This window comes from Numida meleagris, chromosome 5, assembly GCF_002078875.1.
Source record: "Numida meleagris isolate 19003 breed g44 Domestic line chromosome 5, NumMel1.0, whole genome shotgun sequence".
In the NCBI taxonomy this organism is placed as follows: Eukaryota; Metazoa; Chordata; class Aves; order Galliformes; family Numididae; genus Numida; species Numida meleagris.
In genome coordinates this window covers 5,952,077-5,961,697 of record NC_034413.1, presented here as the reverse complement: position 1 = coordinate 5,961,697, position 9,621 = coordinate 5,952,077, and the positions used below count along the sequence as shown (strand labels likewise).

At 43.8% G+C, this 9,621-nt stretch overlaps 1 long non-coding RNA gene across 2 annotated transcripts; it reads right to left on the bottom strand.

Moving 5' to 3' along the window:
• LOC110400618 lies at positions 1,058 to 9,416 on the bottom strand. Of its 2 annotated transcripts, XR_002439965.1 has the most exons (3): positions 9,356 to 9,416; positions 8,576 to 8,680; positions 1,058 to 2,032 (listed from the first exon to the last, which is right to left on the bottom strand). It is a non-coding gene; the product is annotated as an uncharacterized LOC110400618 (long non-coding RNA). The 2 variants fall into 2 exon arrangements; XR_002439964.1 differs by lacking the exon at positions 8,576 to 8,680 and having other exon boundaries at positions 9,356 to 9,409.

Below are 9,621 nucleotides of genomic sequence, written 5' to 3'. Positions count from 1 at the left end.
GTCAGTCCACAAAAACGCAATAAAACCTCTTACTGAGAATGCCTTTGGCAGCTTCAGGCTGTGTTTATTACCTTCATTGTTGTCCAAGAAACCTCAGACATAAGGTAGTACAAGGACATCCTGGGGCTGCAGAGGAAGTCAGCAGCAGCGAGAGGCATTTCAGACTCCATGTGCATCCTTGCAAAAACATTCAGCTGACATACTTCTAGTGGTTTGTGCAATAATACTGAAATATGTTTGATTTTCATGTATGGACTTCCACCACTTTCCAGATGCTTCCAGCCTTGATTAGGAGGGCTACGTCCCTGTGCACAGCAAACGTGCCCCCCAAACTCCACTGCTGGAGATGTTCTACATTTCCTGCAGGAGGATATATACCCAAACTGTGATGTATTACGAGCTGAGCTTGGAAAGAAGTGAGATGAGAATACAAATAAAGAAGTAAACACAGAACTAAACAAGGAGATAGAGACATGCAACAGGCTCCCCTCAGATCAGGATGCCCAGGGCCCCATGCAGCCCCGCCTTGAGTACCCTTGCAAATGGGCACCCACAGCTCCTCTGGGAAACACTGCCAACAATCCAACCTTCAACTCAAACTGTGCTGCAAAGGGATGAGGAATTTGGCCCATGTCTTGCAGAAAGCAGCAAAAGTAACACACAGGTGCCCGTGAGATGAATGAGGGAACCTACTGTATTTTTTAATCACGGACCTCACTTTTATGTTCCCCCTAAAATGCTGCTTCTCAGTTTCTGAATTAGAAGCAGTGAGCAACATACAGGCCTTTAGGGCAGGATTTTTCTCCTTGCATTGTTTTTTTGTCACAGATCATTAAAAAAAAAAAGCTCTTACCAGCCCGCTTTCATAAACACAACATGTTCTTATGCGTCACAACATACTCCTACTCCTTCCTCCCCTCTATGACAGGTATTTAATTGAGCTAAAACTTTGTTTCTACTAAGATGCAAATTTGGAAAAACAAGATCACAGCTGCCGCAGGCTAGGTTAGCTGCAAGATAAAAAAGCAACACCTGTTTTAGGTATGGCCATGTTGAAACACAGGTATTCCTCGGGCAACATACCCATGGTAACCAGCAACAAAACTTGTCCTTCTTGTTTGCTTCCTGGAGACTACAGCACAGATATGGAGCGAGAAGGCTGTGTGCAACGTGGATTTTTTTTTTTTTTTTTGAATAATATTGCCTTGTGAAATGTTGCTCATTATCATTTTTAATGTGACATAGAAGACAGCTTTCCATTTAAGTTGCCCGTTAGTCTGATTAATAACTTATTTTTATTTTACATTTTGTGTTTTATGCTGCCTGCGAGGCAAATATTATCAGTGTTTTCCTACAAGAAGTAACACAATTCACAGAACACATTTTATGCCCCAAGATCAGAGAAATAAGTTTAGATTTATAATACCCAAGGACTGTGGCTTTTTATGAAGTGTATAAAGAGGGCATGTTTAATTATGTTTTGTTTATATCAGTGCTTTGTCTGCAAAAATAACATGAATTACCATAGTTTCCTATCATTGGCGGTTATTTCTAATGATTGATTAAATTTCTTAAGTGCAGAATGGATTAAATTGCAATTTCCTGCCAATAATTTAGGGAAGAAAAGATACAACTAACCACCCAATTAAAGTAGGAAAGATCAGAGTCTGCCCGCTCGAGGCAGATTCCTGTCCATCTTCTGTAGTGACAACAGCCAAAGAAAGAGCTTGAAACGCTCGTCTGAAACAGTGGTACAAAGAGGTGGATCCCAATAGTTGTGGTTTGCAATGTCTACATCCACTCCCAGAGGTGGGAATCGTTTATCATTTCAGCCCCGCAGCTGGGATAGTCTCATTATAGTTCTCCCCACTGAAGTCCCCTCACTAGGCTGTGTTGTTGGGCTGCTCAACACCACCAAGCTGTCCTCACATCCATTTTTAACATCAAGAGCAGAACGCTGGGAAGTGCTGGATGCCTTAGGTGCGGTAGGACCAGCTTTCCTGTCTTGGAAAGTGAAGGCCAAGCCAAAAATCTGTTGGAGGGAAAATACAGCCCGGCATCAGCAGTGCTGAAGGAAAGATGCTTGATGCTTTTCCTCTAGTGAGGCCAGCCACCGTCGCATCTCATCTCCCCAGATCTTTTGCTTTCTTTTAGCTGGTTAGCACAACAGCAGCAGCAGATATAAAAAAATATATATATCTAATAAAAAAGAAACGATGGAAAGAAGAGTTTTGCCGGCAGCAGGGCGAAGCGGCCGGGTTGGTTCGGGAGCCGGGCGCGGCTTTTGCAGTGGTTGCCAAATACCATCTAGTGGCTGCGAAGCGCAGTGCAGGCGGCTCTCGGCCCGGGGAAGGAAGCCGAGCTCCGCCGCTGTCCCCCGCGGGGCCGCCCACGGTCCCGTCCTGCGCGGTGCCCACGGACGCGAACTGAACGCGGTCCCGGCGGCTCGCAGGAAAAGGCGATTTGTTAAAAGGGAGACGCAAAGACGCCGTGCTTACACCCGCGTTCCTGCTTTAAAGTCAAGGGTGTCGGTGACGCGGCAAAGGTCCTGGCAGCGTGCAGCACGGAGCGCTGTGTTCCTGCAGGCAGCTGCAGGACGTGCAGTGGCACCGCCAGCATGTGGTGCAGCCAGCCTGCACGTTGACTAACCCAGCGCTTTGCTTTTGTTTTCCCTGCGAGTCTTTTGTAATGGGAAAGGAGGGAGCGACGCGGCAAACAATGCCAAGCAGTTAACCAAATTGCTGTTGCGCCTAAATTTGACTTGGGCAATAATTTCACAAGGGAGTTCCCAAATTCTGGCTTACTCCGTATGCAAAGTAGCTTTCCTAGAACCCAGACCCAGTGTCAAGGTGCATCCCTAGGTCCTGCGTGAAAGGGACAGCCCAAGAGAGGCAGGCGGGGTGCACACAGAGGTTTCCCCAGGCAGCACAGGCTGTGCCCACTGCCTTGCATCTTCTGGCAGCTGGATTCCCACACCCTGCATCAGTGGGTGGGCTCCATGATAAAGTCACAGAAGCCAGCAGAGAACCAAGCACAGGGAATTCAAAAGGCTGCCAGGAGGCTGTGGGCTGGTCCTCAGCTTCAGTAGGCGAGCACCATGGTGCTAGGAGACATGAGACTGAAATATCCCTGTGCAGGAGCTGCAGCTACACTCAGACATGGCTTTGCTGGATGAGGGTACAGAGAGAGATGGCCAGGTCTGCCTTGCCTTGGGGCTGAGGAGTAGAGTCCAGCTCCCTTCACCCTTCTCCACTCCAGCAGTGAGCTGCATATGCTAAGGGATTAACGTCACCTTCTGTGCCCTGCTATGCATTTGCAGGGACCAGCTCATGTCCAATGACCAGTGGCAAATCTCAGCTCTAACACACCAGCCCAGACAGCCACCCTGGGCTACTCACTGTGTTCATATGGACCAAGATGCTCTCATGCCTACCAGGAACATGAGTATACCACATTTTCAGAGTTACTCAGTATATTTTTCAATCCACTAGCGCTCTTTCCTAAACCAATACATTGCTTCCTGTTAGACCAAGACATATCTAGCCAAGTGCTCAGCTAAACTACTTGCCTGAAGCTATTCCCCATCACATTTAGCCTCATTCATCTTTTCCCACTATTTACAAATATAGGACCTGATCTTGCAGCTAGCAAGGCCCCTGTGGATAGACCCTTGGGCCTGTGCAGAGTTCCACTGACATTAATGAGATCCTGTTGTGCAGACCGAGCAGCAGCATTACATCAATAATCCATAGTAAAGTCTAATCAACATGAAAGCCGAGCAGCCATCTGGCAGGAGCGAAGCACTCAGTCCTCCACCTGCACGACATGCTCCTGTGCCAAGAACATAGAGGGGGAGAGCTTCTTTCTAGCAGGAGACCTCGCTGGTTGATGTGAGCAGGGGTTCACAGGGGTGGATCAACAGGATTGATGAGGATAGATCAACAGAGCTGAGGTTCCAAAGATCTGAGATACCTACAAATCCTATGGAGTGACAGTGACTGCAGGGCTTCAAACATAATGTTGACACTTCATACTCCACTTTCAAATTGTCTTTTGTCCCGGGGCAATAGTTTCCTGGGCTTGTGCCAGAATTACTCATTTTGGTAAAAATAATTTTAAAACTATGATAACTTCTGTCTATGAATGCACATCCATTCAAAACAAATTAGATAAAACCATTCGGGACAGAGCGTCCTTGCCTCTTAACTGCTTTTCTTGTAGCTTTTTTTTTTTTTTTTTTAAATGCTCCCCCTGGACATTGTTATTTCCACATATTTGAGAAGTACAAAAGGAATGCAGGAGTCTGTTTATCCAAACTTGAAACACCGATGCGATCACAGACCTTTGCGGGAGCTCAGATACCATGATGACAGGTGCAATATAAGAACCACCTGTGCAGATTACTTTAGACTTACTCATTGCAAATGCTGGATTCCTTGTGTTTTGCATTCAGGAGGAATTCTTGGACTGTAATCCTGTATTCAATTGCAAAGTTGATAATTATGGCATAGTTGGGGAAAGGAATTATTGAAACACAAGTGCAAGGTCACTGCTGCAGAGCAGGCTATCTTCAGCTCCAACGCAGAAAGATAAGTGGCCATAGCAATAAGATCGAGCAGTGCACCTGCTACCAGGGGCTCATGACCAGGCTTGTGCATGAGAGCAGACCGAAAGATTTTCAATAAGTTTTTTTTTTTTTTTTAATGGAGTATTTTGTACTGAATATCTCTTCCACAAAGAAGCTGAGATCTCTGTTTCAGGATCACCTCTGTACAAAGGACAGCTGGCAGGGAAGTTGCTAACAAACAAAAACGTGTTATGAGAAAACTTTAGATTGCTCATTTGTGTTTAGCTCCTTGCAGTACTTTGGTTGGGAATCTCTAACAGGCACATTAAACCATACCTCACAGGCTGCATACACATGAAGTGCTAATTAAAACTGCATTAACCCTAATGGATTGGAAAGAAGAAATCTAATTGAGAAAACTTCTGTTTACCTAAGGCTTGCTGGAAAAACAAATGATCCCATATTTCTTGCCACAGTCTTTTTGTTTTCACCTTTCAGCACGCATACCCAGAATTGCCTCCTCCTCCTCCTCCATAATTTACTAAAACAACCTCTTGGGGAAAACTTTAAGCATGCTAAACCTCTCTTACAGCGCTTCGCAATGAACCCTGCACTATCTGCAACTTCAGGATATGTGCTGCCACTCTCAAAGCCATGCGAGCAATGGGCTTGTGCCACTGTCACAGGTGCTTATTGCTCTCTACCTAATTATTTCATCATCTTCTTCCACTCAAGGACCAGTCTGTGTTTTCCAGTAAAGGGTTTACCAATTGCTGTCACTTTCTGGGATCAGCCCAGCCATCCCATGAATTCTCTCTAGGTTAGGGCAAGTCTTGTCTTCCTTGATTTCCCACGTGGATGGGACAGAAGAATCAGTGTGGAGTTTCTTAATCACAAGAGCTCCTGGTAACACTAGTGATAAATGATCTGCTTCTTGAGGAAGGAGGAGCAAACGTTTTACTTCTGGTGTCCTTATTTCTTTTACTTTTTGCTTTAGGCATTCGTGCCCATCTTGCCCCACACCCATGTGCTGGGGACATATCTAAACTCACATTTAGAAAGCTGAGCACCCCTCCTCCTAAACAGCAAAACTTGGGCTGCTGGGGGGGGGGGGGGGGAAGATAAGCAGTAAATAGCCCCCTGAGGCTTGTTGTCCTAATGAATACCAGGCTACAAATTAATGAAGGTTTTAGGAAAACATCGTGATTTTTAGCCCTTCAAGTATCAGCCAGCAGGTTTGCTGGAAGTTAAGGCAGCTGTTTATAGCTTGTTAAGAAGTTGATTGTTTACAAATTAGATTTTCCCTTTGAAAATCCCACACGTATCAGCCTGCTATTGTCACTCATCAATACTGAGAGTATCAGTGCTAAAGAAGAAAGGCTGACATTAGGTGGTCTAGCCTGTAGGTGAGCTTGTTTTTACCTCCTGTCATCAAAAATATTCAATATTTCCCTAGCCTCCTCATTTCAGATGTTTTTAACCTTGGCTTTCTTTGACACTCATGAATCCATTTGTTTGTAATTGTTCCTTACTGAGACTGTATTAATACAGCACATATATTGACATTGCTTTTTGGATATGTGGAAGAGTTTTGGGCTTATTTCTTTTTTTCCTAGAAACAAAGATGGAAAGAAGTATGATATCAAAGAGGAGTGTCTGTATGAGATTTGTTTTCTCACTGACAGCTGTGCAGCCCCACAGGCAGCACAAATTGGCTAGGTGGTAAAGTCAAGGCCAGTGGCCAGTGCCTACAGCACTCCACAGCTTCCTGTGTCTTAATCTTTCTGTTTGGGGAGTGAATTGCAATATGTTTTCACTGACCCATAGCTTCAGTTGCAGTGTAGGATTACCTTAATGGACCAAAACTAGAGAGACATCAGCTTTCTTTCTAGTCCTTTCAGTGCTGTGCCCTCTTTCTTGCACCATTTGATCCCCCAGTCAGAGCAGAGCCGCCCAGAGGGGAGCGAGGATGCTCTGGGGCTGTCTTCACCTACCTAGGCAGGGAGGATCTCAGGTCCCTGAGAGTCCCCAGCACTGCCTTCCTGTGCCTCCTGCTGTTCTCTCACCCCCAGCTCATCTTAGGAGCTTGTGTGAGTAACAATTAAGAGCCCTGCCTCAGTTAGGGGGCCATAAATCAAACTGCGTCTAGAATGCCAGGGCATTCTAGAAAGTAAATTTGCAGAAGCCTTTGCATATCTGCAGGCACTTGGAGGTTCTTTAGAAAAATACACTACAGACTCATAAGAGAATCTTAAATCTTCCAAATCCATTCCAAAAATACATATGAAACTCCAACAAGTCAGCAAGCGCAGGCTCAGAGGAAGCTGCTGTGTAACACTGAAACAAAGCCTTAAGCTTTTTTAAGGCACACTTGAGTCACTAGAAGATTTACTTCCTACTCACTACAAAACAGGAAAGTTATTAAACAAGGAAATCCAAACGCAGACATTTTAAATCACTCCTAAACTGGAGTTCTTAGGAACTGTGCCAGCCAGGTGTATAAGGCTTTTAGAAGAAACAAAAAAATTCACAGATTTCTAGATGCATGGCCTATCTGCTCTTCAGGTCTTTACATCGTTGGTCCAACAGGCAGTAGGAATTTGTACAGTTCTATCCCAGAAATTTAGGAGTCAATAAATTTTTAATAACGAGTTTCCCTGGGACTTTATCAACTCTTCTCACCTGAAGAGAGTTTTCTGTCTTTTGTGGGAAGTTCCTCTGACAGGAGAAGGAACTATATGATCTTTAAGGTCTCTTCCAACTTAAGCCATTCTATGATTCTACCATACTGGAGTTACAACCGAAAATAAAACATTTTATCAATGCAATTAGTGTATCAAAATGCAAATCGCTTCTGGAAAATGCCCTTTGACAAAGCAGCTAAAAAGCAGCTCATCATAATTCAGAAAATAGAAGAAAAACAAGAAAACCAGAACCTAACAACTTGTATCTAATCAGTCACTATGTTGGAGAGAGGCCACAGAGACCAAGGTCCTCAGGCTTTTTGACAATTTACAATTGCAAAATGAAAAAAAAAAAAAAAGGGTGATAGGAACCAGATTATCTTGGAGATGAACAATGGTAGTAGTTCCTAATTTTTGCCTGTTCTTTAGCTTTGTCATATTTAATGTCACATTCAAGCAGCACCCTTATCTTAAGCCAACCACATCCAAAGACATTTAAACAAAGGCTAAGAAATTATGGCAGCGAGCAATACCTTCAAAATTATAGGAAACAACAAGCTAGACTTCATTTTTTGCTGCCTGTCTTCTAAACTAGGAACATTAATTCCACTTCTCCAGCTTTCTATTTTTGCCATACGGGCCAGGATGAGAACAGATATCACACAAATAAATGACTCACATTGGTATCTTTAAGACAAACTCAGAGACTGTAGGGTTTGTCAGCAAGCAAGAAAAATCAATTTGAGATCCACAGTCTGTTATTCACAATGGGAGAACTGGTTATTCTTTTGCTTGTCAGACAACATAAGAAGAAAATGGTCAGTATTTACAGTTGTGTCCATTAGATTGTTCCTGTACAATAGGTACAATGGGTGAAACAACTCCCTGGAGCAAAGCCCCACCAGGAACAAGTGGCTCTGGAATGCCAAACACTTTGAGACCTTTTTTTGCCAGCACAGAGCAGGAACTGCTCTTCTCTCTCCAGTTTTCCTCCACATGCTGCCCTTTCTCTACCCACACAGCTGTAACAACCTTTATTTTTATCATTTGGTATCAAAGTCTCTGGAAGAAAAGTAGTTTCCTTTCTCCACTTCACTTTCAGTGCTACAGGAAACTTCAGGTGAAATGTATAAAATTCTTGCACAAGTAAAGACCCAAGATTCCCAGAGCGGCCAGTGATTTTGAATATCTTCAGCTGCTCCTCAAACTCTTAGCTATCTCTGAAACATCAGGTCAAGCTGAAATATTCACTGAGTTTGCTAGCAGGACTTACAATATTCAAAATGTTATAATGTGACTTCAGGGAAAGAGTTAATGGAATTACCTTGCATTTAGTATTCATCTTTTTTCAGCCTTGTCAGGTAACAAACCACAAGCCCAGGCTTGTCTCGAAGCTTCAGCTCAGTGCTAACATAGCCTTGTGGGTAGCCTAATGTAATATTAATAGAATTGACATCTCTGTTGAGATCAGTTACACATGTAGGATTCAAGTTATTTAACAGTTTGTGCAACTGTAGTTGAATTTTGATCGTAAAGACACAAGCTGGGTTAACATGGCCAGAGGCAGAGCCAGAGTCACATAGAGCAGAAGGGATCTGGGGCTCATGTTTATAGAGCATGATTTATACAGCAGAGAAAACAGACTATTCCCATATATTGATCCAGAATAGGTATTGTTTTATAACAATAAACATGTCACATAGTCAGCATTTAATCTTAAATTGACCCTAATTTGACTTGTTAAAAGACCAAGATTTACAAACAGGAAGGAAACATCTCACAGTCCTCTACATTTTGACTTATCGTGTCAGCCTCCTTGGAACAAGACCTGGGCAGATAGGGGCATTTAATTTCTCTCATATTTTAACCAAAGATTTGAGAACCCCTTCCTACCCTAGGATACCCTCTGCTCTTTGCTCCTATATCTTGGTCTCCAGAAGAGATTACACTCTCATCTAAGGACCAGTTTTCCTGGTGTAATACCGTACACAATAGAAAAATGCAGGAATGATAGCAGAGTGGCAAAGTCCCAGGCTGCAGCAGGTGGAAACATGCTCAAGCACAATAGCTAAAGATGCAAAAATAAAGAAAAAAATCTGCATACCTTCATAAGGCCTCAGCTACACAGGGATCTCCAACAAGATACCCTTACCTCCACTGCCAACCCTTACATGAGGTCTGGGAAGAGGTGGACCCTGGCTCCACCCCTTCTGGTCACTCAGGGGCATTGCATGCACCTGGGCTTCTCTGGGTTGTCCCTGCCTTCCCACTAGGTGCTCAATCACTGGTTCAAGCCATGACTTAGCATTTCCGCTACATCTAGAATGCTTGCAAAGCCATGAAAATAAAATGGCAACAGGAGAAGACCCT